The 14,764-nt window shown below is 40.4% G+C and overlaps 1 long non-coding RNA gene across 1 annotated transcript in view; it reads left to right on the forward strand.

The window, feature by feature from the left end:
• The first annotated feature begins 707 nt into the window (after positions 1-707).
• LOC144456801 (uncharacterized) overlaps positions 708-14,764 on the forward strand; it is a 119,560-nt gene continuing 105,503 nt past the window's right edge. Inside the window, exon 1 of the long non-coding RNA XR_013485900.1 lies at positions 708-1,206. This is a non-coding gene — a long non-coding RNA (uncharacterized LOC144456801). The remainder of the gene's footprint in view (positions 1,207-14,764) is intronic.

Genomic DNA, 14,764 nt, shown 5'->3' on the forward strand with positions numbered 1-14,764 from the left:
CCTCCCAAACAATTTAAAAATATACCAAAAAACTAAACCCTTATAAATATTCTGTTTTTTAAGTTCCCTTCCAATGCTGACATTGAAGGAGTCGATGATTTGCTAATGCCCTAATCGGAGTAGGACCAAATCTCCCAGAAGAGATGATGTGGAGGGTGGGCTAAGAGAAAGTTTGGGGAAAAGACAATGCACATTGAAGAGGAAACCAAGTCACGGAGACGGGAAGTGACTTTACCAAGGTCACACAGTGATTAATTAACAGAGGCAGAATTCCAATGGATCCCCTCTGACCCCATCTCTGAAGAGGAAAGTACCTGGGATTCCACCATGATGAAGGTAAAAGGGAGAAAGGGACCAATTTAAAACCCAGACTGAGTAGTCTCCATTTCCCTATACAAAGGTTTGTTTGGCCTGTGGCAAAGCCAAACCAATTTTCCAACATAATCTGCTAAACAAGCCTGCTATTTTACATGCCTAACAAATAGTCATGTGTCTATTTGGGTGCCTCCTGCAAAATGGTTATTTTAATTGTCTGGAGGAAAAAAAATCTGTTGGCTCTGCTTATAGAATGTTTTGCAGGAAACACCTTCCGCCTTATTGACTTCCAGCGGAACACACTCCCCTCACCCACATCAACACACCCATTAAGGCCACACTGACATTTTACAAGTGACTTACCCAAAGTTAGTCTACTGGGTGTGGGTGCTTGTAAGAAAGGGGAGAGAGAGAGAGAGAGAGAGAGAGAGAGAGAGAGAGAGAGAGAGAGAGAGAGAGAGAGAGAGAGACAGAGACAGAGGCAGAGACAGAAAGAAAGACAGAAACAGAGACAGGGAGGGGAAGAGAAAGAGAACACACATTACTCAGAACTTTTGCAGTGTTGAAGCTGGAAGTGACCTTAGAGATCACATAGTTGTGGAAAGGAAGCAGCAAGCCCCTAGAGGGAGGTACATCCTGGGGCTTCAGAGCTGGCCCTTAATTCATACAGACCATTAGCTGCAGATGTCCCTGTACTCATCAAGAGCTCAAAATCTGCTCTCAATTTTCCTGGGGCCCAGAATGCTGGCTCTGAGTTTTAGCAAATGACCTTGATTCATGACATATTCCCAGGCTTTGGAGACCACAGATGAATACCTGCTAACAATAGTTGAACTGCTCCCAGCTCTCAACAGGAAAGTAGATGACCAAGAGATCAGCAGCACATCCAAGGTATGTACCAGGCTGGAAGGAAAAGAGAGAGACTGTCATGTCTTGCACAGAATACTTGGTACCAAATACAGTCACAAACTCTGCTACCTGGGAGTCCTAATTAATATTTACCATTCTGTTTAACTCTGGTTTAGCTGGAAAATCTTTTTGGCTTTAGGGCCTGTCAAAACAAAGGTTTTCATTGTCAAAAAAAATTCTCTTTCCTGCCACCAATACTAAATATATTCAAGTATGTATGACTAAATCTTCAAAGGATAACTGACAGTCATGCTAAGTGAGCTTCACTGTCATCATTTTGTCCAGGTCTGGAGAGAGAGAGAGGCAGTTGGATATAGTAGAAAAATACTGTCTTAGGAGTCCAGAGACCAAGGCACAAGGCCTGGCTTTCTCATTAGCTGGTGGCAATAATGGATAGAGTTCTGGACTTAGAGTCAGAAAGCTGAGTTCAAATCCCACTTCAGACACTTACTAGCTATGTGACCCTGGGCACTTCCCTCTACCTCAGTTTCTTCTTCAGTAAAATGGGTATCATAGTACTTATCTCACAGGGTTGTTGTGAGGCTAAAGGAGATAACACATAAATAGCTTGCTAACATTAACAGTGTTTCACATGTACTATTTCATTTGATCCTCACAAGAACTTTGTGATGTAGGTGCCATTATTATCCTCATTTTTTTTTACACATGAGAAAATAGAGGCTGTGTGAGGCTAACTGACTTACCCAGAGTCATACAACTAGTAAGTTTTTAAGACAAGATTTGGACTCTGGTCTTCCTGACTCCAAGTACAGAATTCTGTGTACTCTGCTATCTAGCTATCAAAGCCCTCCTGCTTTTTATAAAACCCATGTTTTATAAACCTTGATACACTGAATGAATGCCAGTCAATATTATTATTGTTGTTGTTATTCCCTGCTCTGGACCAGAGTTCTTTCATCTCTAAAAGGCAGGAATGGACTAGATGACTTCTAAAGTCCCTTCTAGTATCAAAATTCTCTTTTACCTTAAAGTTCTATCTAAATGTCACTTATTACTGTTCTAAGGTCCTTTGTGATTCTGAAATTTAGTGTTCATAGGTCATTCTAGCTCTGATATACTGTGCTCTCAGACCCCTTCTACCTTTAATATTTTCTGTTCTAAGTAGGTCCCTAAAGTTCTATCTGTTCCATGTCCTAAAGTTCTTTCCAGTGCTAAATTCTGAATTGAAGACAGGCTCATGGCCATGTGGAAATTTACCAAACAGAAACATACAAGGTTAGTACCATAAAGGACGTTATGAGATCATGCCATCCAACCTCTTCATTTTACAAAGGAGGAAACTGAGTCCTAGAAAGATAAAGTGACTAGGGCAATGTCCATCAGCTAAATATAGGCAAACAGGGGACAAGTCTAAATCTCTTGACTTCTCAGCTCTTTGAAAGACATCATCATCATCATCATCATAACTGACATTTGTTTATATAATGCTTTATAAAGATTATCTCATTTTATCTTCACAACAACCCCAAGAGGTAGATGCTATTATTATTATCGCCATTTTACACATGAGGAAACTGAGACAGAGAGGTCAAGTGAGTTACCAGAGATCACATTGTGAGTAAGTATCTGAGGATGGATTTGAACTCAGGTCCTCTATGGCTCCAGGTCCAGTGCTCTATCTACTGCCTCCTAGCTGCATACATTTTTGGATATGACTAAATCTAGGAATTTATTTTAGGGGACTATGCATATTTATGATGAGAGTTTTATATTTCATTTTCATTTTCTCTTGATCAATTGTGGGGGCAGTGGGATGGACAGATTATAAATGAATTTAAAATGAAAGTATTAAAACAAAAAAAAGTAAAAGACTTGGATGAAAAACATAATCTTTTTTGTCTATTTCAACAAATCTTGATGTCTCTTAAGGGGACAGGGAGGTGAAAGTAGGGATTAGGAATGTGAGCCCTAAAAATGGTGAGCCAGAAATCATAACATTGCTCAGGAAATGTAGACCTTTTTGGCTAACAGGCAGTGAATGATGCTCAGGAATGGCCATTGAGAGGAGCCAGAAGGGTCTTGAAAGGGTGGCAGAAGGGTGCTCAAGATGAAGTTTGGTCATTTCATAATTTTAATGAGATGTGTCCATGCCAGAGAGAAAAAAATAAAATAGACTTTTTTTCTAGGTCTTAGACGAAACAGGAGGAGAAACAAAATATTGAAAGAAAAACTAGAGATCCATGTCCCTTCGCCTATCTAGGCAGGAACCATGTGATCTCAGGCAAAGGGAAAAGAAACTGTTATGATTATTAGACAGCGTATCATAGTCTCCATTGTCCCCTGCTTATTAGCCTCTGCGACTTAAAGCTAATATTTGTGGAAGCAGGAAAATGTAAGGAAAAAGCATTGGACTCGGGATCAGAAATTCTGACTGGACTAGCTAGCTATAGGACCTTAGCCAAATCCCTTCCCTTCAGTAAGCCTCAGTTTTTTCATCTGTAAAATAGGGATAACATATAATATTTCTATTACTTAGCTCACAAGGCCATTGTCAGGAAAGGACTACATACAAAACTGAGCTACTAGAATTGCTAATTTAAAAACAAGGGTGAGATTTACACATTAAACAGTTCTCCCACTGGTTCCCTTGGCAACCATTACAAACAGGTTCAGCTGCCTCTTGTTCTCTGCTTTTAAAGGGACCCTATCTCTTTTTCTCAGTTACCAGCTAAGGCTAACAGAGAACATAACATTAAGAACCCCTTTTAAAAGAACATAAGGACAATTTTCAAGAGACCCAAGGTAGTTTCTTCACAGGCAAACATTCAGTATAGTGGTCTAATGTGGACTCTGCAAGGAAAGAAGGAAGCTAGAAAAGTAATCCCAAGGACCAACCAGTAAATAGCCAATTTTAAGGGATCTTATCATAAGGGCATCTCATCATATGTCATAGTATCCTAGATTTAGAGTTGGAAAATCCCTTTGAAGTTATCCATTCTAATCCCCTCATTTGTATAGGTGTATATATTGGAGGTCCCTAAAAAGCTAAAATGATTTGCCCAAGGTCAGACAAATAATAAATGGGAAAACTAAGTGTCCTTTACCTCCTTCATGGCATCACCTCCCTCATGTAATGGTCCATCTTCGAGAACGAAGGACAGACAACAACAACATAGATTATTAGAGTGGGAGGGCCCTGAGTCTACCGTAGTCCTCTCCCTCCATTTTTCAGATGACTGTTGAGTCTCTGAGAAGTGAGTGACTTGTTTTAAAGCTAGGATTGGCAAGAACTAGGGCCAGGACTGGCCACCAGAGATAGTATAAAAAAATCAATGGATTTGGAGCCAGAGAACCTCCGTTCAAATTTTGCCTCTGATACTTACTGCCTGTGTGACCTTGTCACTTTGCCTTATTGGGTCTCAAGTTTCTTCATCTGGAAAAGTAAGGACCTCAGATGTCTCTTTCAGCACTTAGATTGATGATCCTATGGCCTTATGATCCCATGGCTTACATGTGAATCTCATCTTTTTTTGCTTACAAGCTGTGTAACTTTGGGCAAGTCACATAATCTTTTTGGCCTCATTTTCCACATCTATAAAATGGGATATAAAAAAGGGAGAAGCAGAGGAAGAGAAGATGAAAAGGGAGAAGAGCGATCTATAAAATTAGGGGGAGTGGGGTTTCTCCTAGTTCTAAATCTTATGATCAAAGACCTCTCCTGACCCCAAATCCAGTTCTTTCTCTAATACCCTACCATTGCTTTTTTTCCCCTCTCCTAAATTATCCAGGACAAGTAACAGAATTGGTGTTAAATTATGTTTTAAACTAGCAGACACTGGATTTGGTTCTTAGTAGAACGAGTGACATGCTTTTTATTTATTTATATATTTAGTTATTCACTCATCTATTTCTTTATTTGTCATGTACCTGCTTATTTATTTTTGTGAAATAAATTCCAGTTTGTCAACCCTAAGCAACAACTATGAGGTCTAGCATCCAGATTGAAAAAATGTGTGCATTGGGGTGCCATTGCCTTTGTGTTCCCAGGCAAGATAGACTTTTCTTTTGCCTCTTTTTGCAGCAAAGACATCCAGAAGCTAGGGGTGAGGTGAGATCTTCCTTGTCAGGGCACCTTACATAGGCATCCAAGCCTACGGTACAATTCCATTAGATCTATTTAATGCTAGAAAACAGCTCTCTGGATGCCAGCAATCAATCAGGAAGCATCTATTAAGCATGTACTGTGCGCCTGGCAGTAGGCTAGTCACTGAGATAGAAAGAGAAACATGAATTTGTCCCTGCATTCAGGAAGTTTACATTCTATTGAGAGAAATAGCCTGTCCACATATAAGTGTACACAAAACCTGTGAAAAATATTTACAATATAAGAACAAGGTATTTGCTGGGGAGGAGAGGAGAAGTATTAGTAGCTAGGGGAATTAGAAAAGGCCTCACATGAGAGATGGAGTTTAAGGTGAACTTTGAAGGAAAACAAGGATTCTTTCCAAGATGTGGAGATGAAGAGGACATGCACTCCAGGCAAATGGAACAGCCTATGCAAAGAGTTAGGCTTTGGCAGCTGGAATACTGCATGGAGAAACAATGAGAAGGCCAATTTGGCTTGACAGAAGAGTCCTGGGCCCCGTCACTGTACTTCGTCCCTTTCCCTTGGAGAGTGAGAACTTAGGGAGGCAGAAACTCAGTTTCCTCACACACGTTTTACATCCTCACTTTCTCTCAACCCAGAAACTGGGGTGTTCTTTCCCCTTTCCCCTCCTACTTGGGGCTGCAACACCCACCCAAGGCCCTGATCTATAAAATAAGGATTGTCTTTGAAGTTTTATTGGACATAAATACAGTAAAAGTTGCTTCTTCTTGTTTTTGCTAGGCAATGGGGTTAAATGACTTTGCCCAGAGTCATACATCTAGTAAGTGTCAAGTGTCTGAGGCCGCATTTGAACTCGGCTCCTCTTGATTCCAGAGCCAATGCTCTATCCACTGTGCCACCTAGCTGCCCTCTGCTTCTTTCTTAAAAAAAAAAAATCTATCTCCCTCTAATGTGCTTTCTTTCTTCCCCACTCCCCACTTTCTAACTCTTGATATGAGACCTGTAATCATACAAATTCTCCCACTCCTTCTGGATCTGCTGCATCCCAGGCAATCACAGGTCACCCTGACTTTTGTCCTTGGAAGAGAGAGTGAAGCTGCCAAGTTTGTACAACACTGTTTCACTTAAATTCAATCCATGTAGCCCGATCCTCTTCAAAAATGAAGACTGAAGAAAAACAACAGCTATGTGCCAGGCACTACGTTAAATGCTTCACAATTGTTATCTCACCTTTATCTCACAACAACCCTGGAGAGTAGGTACTGTTATTATACCCATTTTACAGAGGATGAAACCAAGGGAAGTTAAGTGACTTGCCCTGGGTCACACAGATAGAAAATGATTTAGACAGAATATTAAGTCCAGTCATTCAGATTCACCATATCATTTAGTGGCTTCATTTTCCTGATCTATTGTTTTGATTGCTTCGAAGAGAAGTTACAGAGCAGCACTGGCCAGAAAAGCAGGAGATTTGAGCTCTAAATCTGACCTTACCCCTATCTACCTGAATGCTAGACCTTACATAGTCATTCCCCTCACAGGGTCTCAGTTTCCTCCATTTTAAATGAAAGGGTTGAGCTGGGTGGCCTCTAAGGTCCCTTACTGTATTGCAATTCTATGATATTGTAATTCTAGAAATTAGCATGGGGAAAGATCTGAGTTAGACCCTGGATTTCTTGGGAGTGAGATTCTTTGTGTAGCTTACTAGCACTGAAACCAACCCAGTATCCCCTTCTATTTCCAAAGAGCTTAATAAGATGGTCTCTCTAGCCTTTCATTCAGTCGCATTCAGAAACTGCAGCACTTGGTCTCCTACTATTGAAAACATTTGGCCAATTTCAGAATAATTCAATGGTAAGTGGCCCAAACTAGGTAACTTAAATTCACTTTGATGTCTTTAACCGGGCCAAAGGAATGGGTCAGACAGTAACGAGGGCTCACTCCTAAGTAGCTTCCATTTGGTGCAAGCTCATAGAAGGACATCAATCTAACATGAGTTTGTCTGGTGCCTGGTTTAGCAGTGCTACATCGGAAATTGATTTCTCCTTTTGTGCATTCTCCTCCAGAGGCAGGGGAGATCTCTCCTCAGAGATGTGCTGATCAGTTTAACAAACTGCCAATAGGATTATGCAGAATTGCTTCCTCTGCTTTCCAGTGGGGAATTGGCCTTTGGAAGAAATGAGAGGTTGCTCCTTGAATGGAGAGTTAATGGGATTTTTAGCTCCAAAGTCAGGGCTGGGAAAACAAAGGAGAAAAAAAATATCACAACCCATACATAAACAGAGTCAAAGCTATTTGAAAAACATTTGAATTTCAAACACTGCATTAGTCTGATGAAGGTTCTCAGCAACGAATGGCTTTAAGACATGAGCAGCTTATTAGAGCATTATCCAATTCCAGTGGTTATACATATATCCAGCTCAAATCACATTTGTCTAATGCAAATATAGTAAAAATGACAAATCTAGAATTTCAGACAAATGCTGTATAATGGGAATCCAAGGCAACATGTGAAGGGGAGACATTGCACAATGTATGTTCTATCACTTCCTAGGAAGGTAAAAGCAGATGTGCAGTCCCACTTTGCAGACAGGGAAATGAAGGATAAATAACTAACATAACATCAGGTCCTCTGCTGGCAGACTTCCAGGCTCACTCAGTATTTGACACATGATATGTAACCTTCCCCAGAGAAGAGAGCTCAGAAGACATCTAGGATGTGGCTGTTTCTGACTTTAGAACAGAGTCATCACTGCCCAGCCCTTAGGTGTTCTCTGAGCCTAAGACCTCAGGCAGCACACTGCACAGGTCAACACATAAGAGTTTCATCAAGGAATAAGAATGTTAATAATAATGCCTGACATTTTCCTAGTGCATTTACAGGCACTTTCCTTATAATACCTATTGAGTCAGAGAGATGGGATCATAGATCTAGAGTTTAAGGAGTTTTAAGGTGGTACAGTGGATACAGAACCTGTCCTGGAGTCAGGAAGATCTAAGTTCCAATCTAGCTTTAGACACTTACTAGCTGTGACCCTGGGTAAGTCACTTAACCCTATTTGCCTCAGTTTCTCATCTGTATAATGGGGACACCCTGAAGAAGGAAATGGCAAACCACTCCAGCATCTTTGCCAAGAAAACTCCATAAACAAAAGTCCATGGGGTCATGTAGAGTCTGACATAGCTGAACAACAACAAAAGGTCATCTAGGTTTATGCAAGCATTTTTTAAATCTTAATTTTTCAAATAAGGAATCTGAGACACAAAGATATTAAGAAATTTGTCTATTATTATAAGCATGGGAAGCAAGATTTGAACACACATCTCCTGACTGTAAGTCCAGGGTTGAGCACAAATCAAGATATATAGCAGAAGCCACATAGGCCACCAATGTCCCCTAGGCTGCCTTGCCCTACAATGAAGAAATCTCTTTTAGCTCCACTGCTCTCTCTCCTGTCAACTCACATAGAGTATAAAGGCCAGTTTAAAGAAGACAAGCCCATAAGTCTAGGCCCTTGGACAATTCCCTTAGATTTGTTCAGTGAAGTTTGGATTCAGTCAAAGGGCCACACTTAAGGTCACATATGGCCTCTAGGCCACAGGTTCCCCACCCCTAGGCTTTTCCTGTTTTTACATTCTTCCCATAGCATTCTCAGAGTAGGAGATAGATTGCTGTCTTTTCTAGGGCTTTTGGCAACAGCGGCTTCCTTCTTGCTCTTCCAACCCTATGCCCTGTCTCTCTGATCACAGTAACACAAATGAAAATGGAAATAGAACTCATTCCAACACAAGTTTTTGCATCCGTGTTGCTCATTCCAAGCAAGTGAGTGAGAAATCTGTACAAGGATATGGACAATGAAATCTGAAAAGTAGTCTCTAATTCTAAGCATGATTTCAAGAGTCTAAAAGTCGTAATAGAAATCCTGGCACCTGGAGCAAGGGTGGGATTGATTTGAGGGAGAAGTATGAGAGACCTCAAGAGGGGAGTTTTTGGCACTGCTCAGAAGCTCCTGCCAAGAAAGGGAATAATATGGGATGGGGCCATGGAAGAGTTCACCTGAAAAGATCTCAGGATCTCACCTCTTGTATGTGTTGGCTTTCACCTTCATTATATTATGTGGTGAATTTTGTGGGAGCTGTTCACGGTCAGGTACAGTTGCCCCAGGGTAGCAGTGGCTTATTATCTCAAAGAATCCAGCATGCATCTCCATAACTCAACCAATAACCTTCAACTTTGTGTTTGTGGAGGGGGGAAAAGAGGGGGAAAGGGAGTACATTTCAAGAACAAGGGATGATGCACAGGCATGGAGGTTTGAATTGGAGTGTCATGTACAAGGAATAGGAGAAAGCCGGTGAAGCTTGATTGAAGAGCACAGGACAGACAATAGCATGCAGTGAGGCTAGCAATAAAAATTTGGTCCAGGATATAAAGGGCTTTAAAAAGCTTAACAGAAGGATTTGTATTTTATCCTGGAGGTGATAGGGAGCTACCAAAATTGACTGACTAAGGAAGAAACATGGTCAGATACATATTTAAAGAAAGTAACATTACCAGCAGTGTGGATGATGGGCTGGACCGGGGACTTATGGCACAGAGGCCATGGAGGAGGCTATTTCAGTTACCTTGGGGAGAGGTAATGAGAACTTGGGCTAAGGTAGCAGCTGTGTGTGCAGAAAATGGATTGGACTGGGGAGATGTGATAAAAGATAGAAATGTCAAGAGTTGGCAACTGATTCAATATGTAGGGTAAAGGAGAATGAGGAGTTTGAGGATAATGCCAAGGTTACAGATTAGGAATACTAGAAGAATAATGTTTCCTTTGACAAATAAGGAAGTTTAGAAGAGGGATGGGTTTGGGAGAAGGGAAGAAGAATGAATTCCTTTTGGATATGTTGAGTTGGAAAAGGCTTAAGAACATTCATTTTTAATTGTCCAATAGTCGATTGAAAGGAAAGGCAAGGACTAGATACATAAATCTGTGAGTGATTGGCATAGAGATGATAATTAAATCCATGGGAGATGATGAAGTTACCTAGAATTTATAGAGAGAAAAGAGGAGGCCTAGAACAGAGCCTTGGTTAGCATCCATGATTAGGCGTATGGTATGGGTGATTTACCAGCAAGCTAAACTGAAAAGAAATGACCCAATTGGTAGAAAGGAGGAACCAATTGGAAGGTGATATCAAAGGATTTTGAGATGAAAAGAAGCAGAGCAGAGAGAGCTCACCTCTCTGTGGCTCGATGGCCACAATTTCTCAGTAAAGTAAGAGGGTTAGCTCTTCGTTGGGGAATGTGAGGGGGGTGGGTGAGAGGCTGCAGGAAAGAAAGTTTGAAATCACTTCTATGTGAAGTATGGCAAGGAATCAGTTAGAGAGAAATAAAAAGATTATCTAACTGTAGTGAAGACCCAATAGAAGTTAAGAAGCCTGAATTTGCAATGTACTGATGCACGGTTCGGAAGCATTCAAGTGGGAACCATAAAGAGTAATCCAGGGCTGAGTTTGGCAAGGGATGAATGGAGAGTAGTCAGTGGAATCAGAGAGTGGAGAACAGTGTAGAGATGAATTCACTAACTCTAAGGGTTGAGCAGAGAGGTAAGGAATTGAAGTCAGACCAGAGGAATAATGGCCTGGATTAGTATTGAGTTGGGGAGGGATCAGAGAAAATCTCATGTAGTACAGAGAATAAGTTTAGGAAGAATGAGACACAAGAAGAGATGAAATAATAGGAAGTTATAGTCAGAGGAATGATATAATTTTTTAATTACTGCAGTGGTTACAGGAAGCCTTTCCCAACCACTTTTAATTCTAGGGCCTTCCCTCTGTTGTTAATTCTTTCCTATTCATCCTGTATTTAGTTGGTTCCTACATATTTGTTTACACGTTATCTCCTTCTTTAGATCACAAAGCACTTGAGGTCTGGAACTATCTTTTGCCTCTTTTTCTTTCCCCAGAACTTAGCACAATGCCTGGCATGTAGAGGGCACATATTAGAGGGCTCAGGTAGAATAAATGAGTAGGTCATGAGATTTGAGAAGATTAAAGAACAGATTGAGGGAGCATCAATGTGGATGTTGAAGTCCCATGGAATAAGGGTAGAAGTTGAATGGGGGGGGGGCGAGATTTGAACCAGGGGCTGAACTCCTTGAGAAAAGGGGGAAAATGTCCCAGTTGCCAGTAAACAACAGTCACCAGGTTTGCATAGAAAATTTTAGTTGAGATAACTTTTTTAAAGAGATGTTGCTGATCGATGGTAGAAAGGGAGAGTCTGGAAATGACAAGAACGAGGAGTGTTTTGACTCCCCTTCCAGAACCATTGAGAATAATGCACAAGGAAACATGCACTTTTCAACATGTTTATAGTTAACAGAAGGTATTATGAAGCTAGGCAAGATGACAATACAATTAAAACAGTTTCAAAATTTCTTCCTTTCTAACCTGTAGTTTCCTGGAGCTTCTCAGTGTCTGAAAATGGGCCTTTTTTGGTAAGATTTTCATCATTACTAGAAAACATTCTTATTGAAATTATTTAGATTCTATTTTTCTTAGCTATGGCAATGAAGAGAGTTCTTAAGCAAATGAAGGATAGAGAAAAGCAACCATAAAAGATAAAATAGTTTCGAGAAATTGAAATAATATCATTTATATGAACAAAATCAATGCAACTATGATAATAAGGGGAAACTGTGAATTTTGGGGGGAAATTCTTTGCACCAAATACTTCCAATAAAAGTCTGATGTCCAAGATTTGTAGGAAATTAACACATGTATATGTATATGTATATACATGTATATCTGAAAGCCATTCCTTAGTAAAATAAGCCACCAAAAGTTACAAGGTAGCAGTTCTCAAAAAAACCCTGAAAGCTATTAACAACCATATGAAAGATTGTTCCAATTCACTAATAATAAGAGAAATATAAATCTAAGGTTTCACTTTTTACATAACAAAATGGCAAAGATAGCAAAAGATGTGAATAGTCAATATTGGAACGACTGCAGAAAGACAGAGAGGCACCCTAATGATAGAACTGATGTCTTGGTGTGCCTATGAAATGTCCTAACCATTCTGGGAAGCAATCTGGATTTATGCTAAACCAAAGTGACTAAAATGTTGCTGCACTTAGTCTCAGAAATCCCACTGTTAGCACATACCTAAAGGAAGTCAAAGACTGGAAGAAAGGTCCCATATACACTGAACATTCTATAGCTACTCTTTACAGCAGCAAAAAATTACAAACAAGGCAGATACCCATTAGTTATGGCAGAATTAAACAAATTGTGGTGCATGAATGTATTTTACTCTACCATAAGAAATGATGAGTATGAAGAAGTCAGGAAAAGCCCTCTCAGAGGGCAAGGACAAATGGGAATGTTCCCCCAAGGTGTGATAGCAGGCCTGGTACATTCTCTATGTATGCCCATGGTGTCTCCAAAAGCTCTGTCCTTTATTCAGATCAAGCCTAGATTAATATACCCAGCAATAATCTCTCCCTTGAATTCTGGTTCTACATAGTCAGCTGCCTAACAGACAGCTCTTCACACAAGTTTCGTCATCATCTCAAACTCAGTAAGTCTCAGACAGAACTCCTTTCCCCTCATCCATTTGACATTCCTTCAAACATCTGTATTTCTGCTGAGGGCCTGTCACCCTTCCACATACCCAGATCCATAACAGAAAATTCATCTGGGCCTCTTCTCTTCCTCTCCCAAACCAATTAGTCACCAACTCTTCTTGATTCTCTATCTTTAATATTTCTTGAATCCAACTTGTTCTTTCTACTCATACACCACCTCATTTATTCAGATCTCCATCACGTCTCACCTGGCCTACAGAAATAGTCTTCTAATTGATTTCCCTATTTCAGCTGTCTCCTCTTTCTGATCCATTTTGCATACAATTGTCAAAATCACCTTCCTAACACATAGATCTGACCATGTCTCTCACCTCCTTATCGCAAACAAATCTGCCACCTTCAATGGTTCTCCATTGTTTACAGGATAAAATACTAACTTCTCAGTATGACATTTAAAGCATTCCATAATATTGTTTCTACCCACATTTCTACTTCCCTTTACAAACTCAACAATACAGCAATATTAGATTACTACCTATCACTCAAACAATAGTCTTATCTCTGCTCTCTGTGTATTCTTACAACTCATCTCCCATGTCCATAATGCATTCCCTCCTCACTTATGCCTGTTAGAATTCCTAACTTTCTTCAATACTTAGCTTCCATGCTACTTCCCATGGGAGGCCTTCTTTGATGGCCACAGTTGTCAATGTTTTCTCCCTCCTCAATTTATTTTGTGTATATTTATCTATGTACATGTTACATCTTCCTTCATCCCAATAGAATATTTCCAGCTCCTTGAGGGTAGGGTCTGGGTTAATTTTTTCCCCCCAAACCTATACGTTTCAAACAGTCCATTGGTCAACAAGCATTTATTAAATGTTGACTTTGTGCCAAGTACTGGGCTGAGTATACAAAGAAGGGCAACATTAAGGTCCCTGCCCTTCAGGAGCTCTTGCTGTGAAGGAGGAGACAACATACAAACTATTATGTATGTACAAGGTATGTACAGTGTAAATGGAAGGGACACGAAGTCTGGGCAGAGGTAGATGGGCTAAGAAGGACCAGCACAGCACCTCGCATGGTATAGGAATTTAATAAATGCTTGTTGAATTGAATTACTGAGATAATAAGCAAAATATTCCCCAAACTCTGGGAATATTTTGCTTATTGTTTTCTTTCTTTTTACCCCCTTTCAAACAAGATGCAGCATAAAGAGTGTAGGATGCCACTGTCCAGTTCCCAGGGGAAGACAGTATGAGGGAGAGACAATGTTTTTCTTTGACACAAAACAACACATTTATTTTGATGCTCAATCCACAGTGGCAGGTAGTGCCTTCAGCCTGCCTTGGCCTCAGCCTGTCATCTGTCCTCTGTGAGCCCCTGGGGCTGAGGTGAATGGGAAAATGGCTGTTGCCAGTCATTTAAAACTGGCAAATTGTCAGTTGATGGCCTGTGTTCTAGCTATACAAATGGGGCTGAATCAGCTAGGTTTGAAAGATGGGGTTACTCAGATTCATGCTGGTCTGGCCGTGGTGCCCTGAAATAATGTTTTCATTCATTTATCCAACATCAGCCTTTACAATGAGCAGTACACTGTAGTAGGCACTTACTGGCCTGGGCTCATGAAGATCCAGGTTCCAGGCTGTTTTGCTACTAATTCTCTGTGTGACTTCTTCAAGTTTCCTCTCTCTGAACCCCACTTTGCTCCTTAAACAAGGGACTGTCCTGGAGTATCACTAAGGTCTTCACAGCTCTAGCATTTCATGTTGTATGGAAGATCAATGAGATAATGGAGGTTCAAACAATTTGTAAGCTTTAAAATACTGTGTACATGTCATGCATTATTATCCTACTTTCCTTTTATATCCCATACAAGCTGCTAGATAACTTA

Source organism: Phascolarctos cinereus, unplaced genomic scaffold (assembly GCF_003287225.1).
Source record: "Phascolarctos cinereus isolate Bilbo 61053 unplaced genomic scaffold, phaCin_HiC Scaffold_4;HRSCAF=312, whole genome shotgun sequence".
Lineage (NCBI taxonomy): Eukaryota > Metazoa > Chordata > Mammalia > Diprotodontia > Phascolarctidae > Phascolarctos > Phascolarctos cinereus.